At 48.8% G+C, this 6,697-nt stretch overlaps 1 long non-coding RNA gene across 1 annotated transcript; it reads left to right on the forward strand.

Moving 5' to 3' along the window:
- The first annotated feature begins 275 nt into the window (after positions 1 to 275).
- LOC107298770 lies at positions 276 to 5,163 on the forward strand. The gene is made up of 3 exons (XR_001549162.1): positions 276 to 366; positions 3,680 to 3,704; positions 5,079 to 5,163. It is a non-coding gene; the product is annotated as an uncharacterized LOC107298770 (long non-coding RNA).
- Positions 5,164 to 6,697: the final 1,534 nt, after the last annotated feature.

Consider the following 6,697-nt stretch of genomic DNA (forward strand, 5'->3'; position numbering starts at 1 on the left):
TCTTTCCCACACAACAGCCCTGCGAGGTAGTACGACGAAGGGCCCATTTAGATAACGCGAACCCGGAAGCGACTGCTGTAAGGCATCAGCGCGCCTCTACTAGTTCTCTCTACGTTCTTACGGGCGGGGCTTCGGAGATTCCGGGATTGGCGCGCCTCTTACGCTCGAATGGGCGGGGCTTCGCCGTCTCTGGAATCGGCTCGCGTCTCCTCGGAGGGGCGTGGCTTCCCGCGGCTCCGTTGCCGAGCGACGGAGCGGAAACGCTCGGGGTCACGGAGCGGCGGCTTCCGGGTCGGCTGCCCTGGAGACAGGCATGACTTCTCTGCGGGCGTTCACTTGCAACGACCTCTTCCGCTTCAACAACATGTGAGGCCCCGGGCCCTGCGCCGGGCGAGGGGTGGTCTCCATGACCTCGAGGGTCCCCCCCTTGCTGCGGAACTGGGAGAAGGGAGGGGGCCGCGCCTGGGGAGGGGGGTTCTGAGCAGAGCCCACGGAGGAGGGGTTGGAAGGCGCGGGGGGGGCGCAAAGCTGGTCCCGCGTTCAGCGGGGGGGGTGGACTAAATGACCTCAAGGGCCCCTTTCCCGCCGATCACGTGCTGGCCCCCCGTTTCTCTTTCCTTATTCCTGCGTATGGAGCCCTCGAGCCTCCCCTGGCTGCTGCTTCGGTGTTTCCCCGCTTCCCAGCCCGGCTCCCCATCCCAGCCTGGCCCAATCTGGCATCACCTGGTGGTGACCTCTCCAGCAACTCCCCAGTTGAGCAGGTGACTTGTAAGGACTCGGCAGCTGATGCCAAAGCCGTGGCTGCCGAAGGAGGCCTGCTTGGGTCCTCCCTTTCAGGGTGGGTGTGTATTTCTTGAGGTGGTCTGGATTTCTTGGTGGTCTCCTATCCACATCCCAACTGGCTCCGATTCGGCTTGCCTTTTCATAAGGTCAAATATCAGAGGGACATCTCTGAGAATAATAGGTATATGATAAAACCAATAAATATCGATCACCAAGAGGAAAGCAATAAATAGTAAAAAATTTAATGAGCCAAGCTTTCATTGGGCCCACCCAACATCATCAGCCCTGATGATGTTGGGTGGGCCCAATGAAAGCTTGGCTCATTAAATTTTTTACTATTTATTGCTTTCCTCTTGGTGATCGATATTTATTGGTTTTATCATGGATTTACCCAAGAGTCGAATTTTTAGCTTTATAATAGGTATATATATATCATATAACGTACAATACAGGTAGCCCTCGACCTACGACCACAATTGAGCCCCAAATGTTCAGTTGTTAAGGGAGACATTTGTTAAGCAGGTGTCGCCCCGTTTTACGACCTTCCCTGCTACAGTTGTTAAGTGAATCGCTGCAATTGATAAGCTAACAATCCGGCTGTTAAGTGAATCTGGTTTCCCCCACTGACTTTGCTTGCCAAAAGGTGATCACGTGACCGTGGGACACAGCAGTGGTCATACATGTGAGCCAATAGCCAAGCATCTGAATTTTGGTCCCATGATCAGGGGGATGCTGCAGAAATGGTAACTGTGAAAAATGGCCAAGTCCCTTTTTTCAGTGCTGTTTCAACTTTGAACGTCACTAAATGAATATATATACACATAGACAGACAGACACAGACGTGTGTGTGTGTGTGTGTGTAAAAAAGAGGACATATTAGCTCAGTGGTGGCGAACCTATGGCACCAGTGCCAGAGGCGGCACTCAAAGCCCTCTCTGTGGGCACACGCGCCGTCGCCCCAATCCCAGGCCTTCAGCTGGGTTTTATAAAACCTTTTCACTTTAGGCTTCCGCTGCCATGTGCAAAAAAAAAAAAAAAGGTTCAATCAATCAGTCAATTTCAACTTCTTGTGGAGAAAAAAAAGATCTTGCAAAGTTGGAATTGATTGATTGAACTTTTTAGTCCCACCCAGTCTGCCGTTACCACCGCAGCCACGTCCACCCAATGGGCCACAGCCACCCCAATTGGCCACACCCACCCAATGGGCCACACCCACCCGGCACCCGACGATGCATAAGCGGGTTCTGGGTTGCAGTTTGGGCACTCGGTCTCTAAATGGTTTGCCATCACTGTATTAGCTTATTCTTTGATAATGTTAGCAGCAGAAGTTTTGAGGTCAATTGTCGTAAGTAGAGGGCTACCCGTAATTGGTGAACCTGCTGCTCAGAAGGGCTAAAGTGTTCTGTCACTCAAATCTGGCGGGCTGGAATTTGCTTTCCGTCGCTGTGACGTTGGCGAAAATGGCAGTTAAAGTCTGGGAATTTTTCTGTGGCTTGGAAGAACCGGGCTAAGAAATGTTCAGTTTTAATGGCCCTTGTCCTTCTCTCAATATTTCAATCAATCGATCAGAATAGAGCTGGAAGGGACCTTGGAGGTCATTGAGTCCAACCCCCTGCTCAGGCAGGAAACCCTATATACTATTTCGGACAAATGGCTGTCCAGTCTCTTCTTAAAAACTTCCAGTGTTGGAGCATTCACTGCTTCTGGAGGCAGGTTGTTCCACTGGTTAATTGTTCTCACTGTCAGGAAGTTTCTCCTTAGTTCTAGATTGCTTCTCTCCTTGGTTAGTTTCCACCCGTTGCTTCGGGTCCTGCCTTCAGGGGCTTTGGAGAAGAGCTTGACTCCCTCTTTTTGGAGGCAGCCCCTTAGATATTGGAGCACTGCTATCGTGTCTCCCCTCGTCCTTCTCTTCCTTAAACTAGACATACCCAATTCCAGCGCTTTTTTCAAGAGAGAACTGGACTTACCTTGTTTTCATAATAATAATAAAGAAGTTAGAAGGGACCTTGGAGGTCATCTAGTCCAACCCCCTGCTCAGGCAGGAAACCCTACACCAGTGGTGGCGAACCTATGGCACGCGTGCCAGAGGTGGCACTCAGAGCCCTCTCTGTGGGCACTTCTCTGAATTGCTGGTGGCGGGCTGCGGAGCCCCAGAGTGCGACGGTCAAGGGACCGGCAGGCTATGGCTGCTGACGGACACTGTCAGCCCCCATGCGCTCACTGGCCTCTGTGTGCAGGGACCGATGGTGTCAGGCAGCAGCTGCCCCGGCCCCTGTCTTGCCTTGCCCTGAGATAATGGCACCCCCACCCTGCCTCGCCTCACCTCGCAGGACGAGCCTCCTACCCACCACCCCACCTACCAGAGACTCCCTGGATCTCCCCCAACCCTGCCTGGCCCCCACAGGCGTCCCTCCCCATGAGCAACATCGAGGTGACCAAGCCCACCTTGGCCACACCCACCCAGTCTGCCATGACCACCACAGCCACGCCCACCCAGTGGGCCACACCCACCTGGCACCCGGCAATAAATAAGTGGGTTTGGGGTTCCAGTTTGGGCACTCGGTCTCTAAAAGGTTCGCCATCACTGCCCTACACCATTTCGGACAAATGGCTGTCCTGTCTCTTCTTAAAAACTTCCAGTGTTGGAGCATTCACCGCTTCTGGAGGCAGGTTGTTCCGCTGGTTAATTGTTCTAACTGTCAGGAAGTTTCTCCTTAGTTCCAGGTTGCTTCTCTCCTTGGTCAGTTTCCATCTGTTGCTTCTTGTCCTGCCCTCAGGCGCTTTGGAGAATAGGTTGATCCTCCTCTTCTTTGGGGCAGCCCCTCAAATACTGGAATGCTGCTATCGTGTTCCCCCTGGTCCTTCTAATTTATATCTTTGTTCTTGTTTTCCACAGCAACTTGGATCCCCTGACGGAGACTGTATCTTTTTAAAACTTCGGGTTGAAGACATTAATGTTCCTAGCTGGGATCTTTGCGTACATTATGTGTTCGCCCCTGGAAGGTTCTTGCTTGGGAGTTGCAGTGACTCCCCAACAGCGTGCAAGTGGGTTTTGATTGTGGGAAGATAATAGAGAAATCATGGAAGAAGCCCACCCACTATGGGAACAACAGCAACTTAGTCTGTAGTTTCCTACCCGGAAGAATATATTTAACATTCTGGAATGTGATGGCTTCTTTCATAGATTGATCACGAGGGTGTTGCTAAGAAGCAAAACTAGTGGAGTTGTGGAGTGATTCTATAACAACAACAACAACAACAACAACAACAACAACAACAACAATAATAATAATAATAATAATAATAATAATAATAATGTGGCCTTACTAGGAACTGCTTCCATCCTGCGACGATATCTGTAATACCATCAAACATCCACATCTGCCTATCCCAGGTCCTGGGTAAGGACTCGATAGGTAGACAAAATGCCAAATCCAGTCTGAACATCTGACTGACTGTGCGATGATCAGTAATAATATTTGAATTATGAAGTCGCAGAGCAGTTTAATTTTATCATTTTCTATGACTTTCTCTAGTGGGATCATAAAATAGAGAAAGTCATAGAAAATGATAAAATTAAACTGCTCTGGAACTTCAGAATTCAAACAGACAAGCACCTGCCACATAACACCCCGGACTTAACAATTGTCGATAAGAAAGACAAAAAAGTCTGGGTAGTGGACGTGGCAGTGCCTGGAGACAGCAGAATAGATGAGAAAGAACTGGAGAATATAACAAAATACAAAGACCTACAAATAGAAATAGAAAGACTGTGGCAAAGGCAAGCAAGGGTAGTACCAATAGTAATAGGCGCCTTGGGTGCAATCCCAAAACAACTGGAGCACCACTTGGACACCATCATCAGCATTGACAAATTCGCCATTTGTCAATTGCAAAAGGCGGCCTTACTAGGAACCGCTTCCATCCTGTGACGAGATCCGTAATACCATCAAACATCCACATCTGCCTATCCCAGGTCCTTGGTAAGGACTCGATAGGTAGACAAAAATGCCAAATCCAGTCTGAACATCTGGCTGACTATGCGATGATCCTCAATAATAATAATGTTGGAAGGGACCTTGGAGGTCATCTAGTCCAACCCCTTACTCAGGCAGGGAACCCTACACCATTTCAGACAAATGGCTGTCCAGTCTCTTCTTAAAACCTTCCAGTGTTGGAGCATTCACGGCTTCTGCAGGCAGGTTGTTCATGTTTTGTTTTTTGGTGATGCATAGTTTCTTCTTGAATGCCCCATTGGTCGAGATGAACTTTCCTTAACATAAAACCCTTCATAGTATGGAATTCCATTTTACTTGCAGTACTTGGCTCACTGGCCAGAGTACTTCATTGTGGCAGAAGCCCCCGGGGGAGAGCTGATGGGCTACAGTGAGTAGACTAGAGTGTCTTCCTTTTTTTCTATCTGGACTGTTCAGACCTGAATATACAGGTATTCTTTGACCAGGGGTAGGCAACCTTGGCTCTTTTATGACTGGTGGATTTCAACTCCCAGAATTCCTGAGCCAGCCATGCTGAGGGGAAAGGGAGAAGTTTCCAAGCTGAGCCATGCTGGCTCAGGAATTCTGGGAGTTGAAGTCCACCAGTCATGAAGGGGCCATAGTTCCCCCATGCTGGCTCAGGAATTCTGGGAGTTGAAGTCCTCAAGTCATAAAAGGCCCATGGTTCCCCAAGCTGGCTCANATATTTGAATTATGAAGTCGCAGAGCAGTTTAATTTTATCATTTTCTATGACTTTCTCTAGTGGGATCATAAAATAGAGAAAGTCATAGAAAATGATAAAGTTAAACTGCTCTGGGACTTCAGAATTCAAACAGACAAGCACCTGCAACATAACACCCCGGACTTAACAATTGTCGATAAGAAAGACAAAAAAGTCTGGGTAGTGGACGTGGCAGTGCCTGGAGACAGCAGAATAGATGAGAAAGAACTGGAGACGATAACAAAATACAAAGACATAGAAATAGAAAGACTGTGGCAAAGGCAAGCAAGGGTAGTACCAATAGTAATAGGTGCCTTGGGTGCAATCCCAAAATAACTGGAGCACCACTTGAACACCATCATCAGCATTGACAAATTCGCCATTTGTCAATTGCAAAAGGCGGCCTTACTAGGAACCGCTTCCATCCTGTGACGAGATCTGTAATACCATCAAACATCCACATCTGCCTATCCCAGGTCCTTGGTAAGGACTCGATAGGTAGACAAAAATGCCAAATCCAGTCTGAACATCTGGCTGACTATGCGATGATCCTCAATAATAATAATGTTGGAAGGGACCTTGGAGGTCATCTAGTCCAACCCCTTACTCAGGCAGGGAACCCTACACCATTTCAGACAAATGGCTGTCCAGTCTCTTCTTAAAACCTTCCAGTGTTGGAGCAGTCACGGCTTCTGCAGGCAGGTTGTTCATGTTTTGTTTTTTGGTGATGCATAGTTTCTTCTTGAATGCCCCATTGGTCGAGATGAACTTTCCTTAACATAAAACCCTTCATAGTATGGAATTCCATTTTACTTGCAGTACTTGGCTCACTGGCCAGAGTACTTCATTGTGGCAGAAGCCCCCGGGGGAGAGCTGATGGGCTACAGTGAGTAGACTAGAGTGTCTTCCTTTTTTTCTATCTGGACTGTTCAGACCTGAATATACAGGTATTCTTTGACCAGGGGTAGGCAACCTTGGCTCTTTTATGACTGGTGGACTTCAACTCCCAGAATTCCTGAGCCAGCCATGCTGAGGGGAAAGGGAGAAGTTTCCAAGCTGAGCCATGCTGGCTCAGGAATTCTGGGAGTTGAAGTCCACCAGTCATGAAGGGGCCATAGTTCCCCCATGCTGGCTCAGGAATTCTGGGAGTTGAAGTCCTCAAGTCATAAAAGGCCCATGGTTCCCCAAGCTGGCTCA

The sequence above is a fragment of the Protobothrops mucrosquamatus genome, unplaced genomic scaffold, assembly GCF_001527695.2.
Source record: "Protobothrops mucrosquamatus isolate PMUCROS unplaced genomic scaffold, P.Mucros_1.0 scaffold4266, whole genome shotgun sequence".
Taxonomy (NCBI): domain Eukaryota; kingdom Metazoa; phylum Chordata; class Lepidosauria; order Squamata; family Viperidae; genus Protobothrops; species Protobothrops mucrosquamatus.